Below are 1,487 nucleotides of genomic sequence, written 5' to 3'. Positions count from 1 at the left end.
ATGCCTTCCCCCCAGCCTGTACCTGAAAGTCCCAGGTGGGAACTGTGTTCCATCTTCTGTTCAGTGCAAAGTTGCTTGACACGAAGAGGGTGTTATGTTATGAACGTTTTCTTCTTCCAGTTCATGGAGGGACGGGGACGCACACAGCTCACTGTGCAGAGATTTCTCACTGCCGCTCTCCAGGCTCCGCATGCTCACCGCCAGCCCCTTCCACACTTCTCATGACCTCAGGACACAGACACAATGCCACTCGCCCCAGGGGAGCCGAGTGGGGTTCAGGAATGTCAGACCAACATTAACCCTCATGGAACATATATTCTACCTTGACCCTGAGCCACACAGATAGAAAATTCACCAAGTAGTTGTTACTCCTATGATGTCAGGGGCCCTCTTTTCAATCTATTTCACACAAACATGGGGCAAACCAACCAGGCACTGACCGCACTGACGGGCAGGACCCTGTTGAAACAGGTGGGCCCTTCCAGAGGCTCAGGCTTTGAGCAGGTGCCCGCAGCCCAGGGATGAGCCACATGGCCTCCCAGGCCGCCGGTTCTGAGCAGCTGTGCAGCAGGTTTGCACAACACTTTGGTCCCTGCGGTGTCATTGCTGCTACAGAAACAGTGTGACTGAGCACACCTAGAACTCATGGTGTAGAACGGGGTTTACTTGAATCCTTTTACTTACGGGGGCAACCGAGGCCTGGAGACAGGACGCAGAGTCCAGAGCTATTGTTGGATCCACTCCTGAGGCTGCGGGTCAACCACCCACTGGCTGGGACTTGGGCCAGCCCCGCGGGGCTCCCCTCCTCAGGGGAGGGTCTCAGGCCCAGGGCGTGGCCGTGAGTGACCTTTGTAAACACGTCTATGGTGGTTGTGGTTTCAGATGAAGAACAAAACGCACAGCAAAGGAGGACATTTGCAAAACCTTAAAAATGTATTTATTTAGGGATCCTCTAAGCCCTCTTGGAAAGCAATTTAGTTAAGATCATTGTTTGGGAGGAAAATCACGCTGTTAAAGTCAGAGGCAGAGACACCAGATTGGTGCAGAGCAGTCCCTCCAGCGAAAGTGGCACAGCATAGAGACGGCGTTCATGACCCCGGCACGCAGACACGTGACAGAGAACCACCTTGTGAAGGTTCAGTTCAAAATCCAGAACTAGAAATAGTCCAGCTCGTCCTGCTTGGTCTTGTTGGTCTGATAATTGTGCAAGGCCAAGGCCTTGTTTTCATGAGGGAGACTTTCAAACACTCGAAGGTGCACATAGTCATTATCTGCAACTTGAACCTGCAAAGAGAGAGTCGAGTGAGGGGGGCAGGTGCCGCCTCTGCCCCAGTCCCTGTGCCTGGCGGACTTTGTGAGAAAGGCCCTGAGAGCTTGGAGGCCCAGTCCCTTCAGGGCAGCGGTTCTCAACCTGTGGGTCGCGACCCCCTTGGAGGTCGAACGACCCTTTCAGAGGGGTCGCCTAAGACCATCCTGCACATCCAGGG

The sequence above is a fragment of the Myotis davidii genome, unplaced genomic scaffold, assembly GCF_000327345.1.
Source record: "Myotis davidii unplaced genomic scaffold, ASM32734v1 scaffold975, whole genome shotgun sequence".
In the NCBI taxonomy this organism is placed as follows: domain Eukaryota; kingdom Metazoa; phylum Chordata; class Mammalia; order Chiroptera; family Vespertilionidae; genus Myotis; species Myotis davidii.
Note: the sequence above shows the minus strand (reverse complement) of the source record.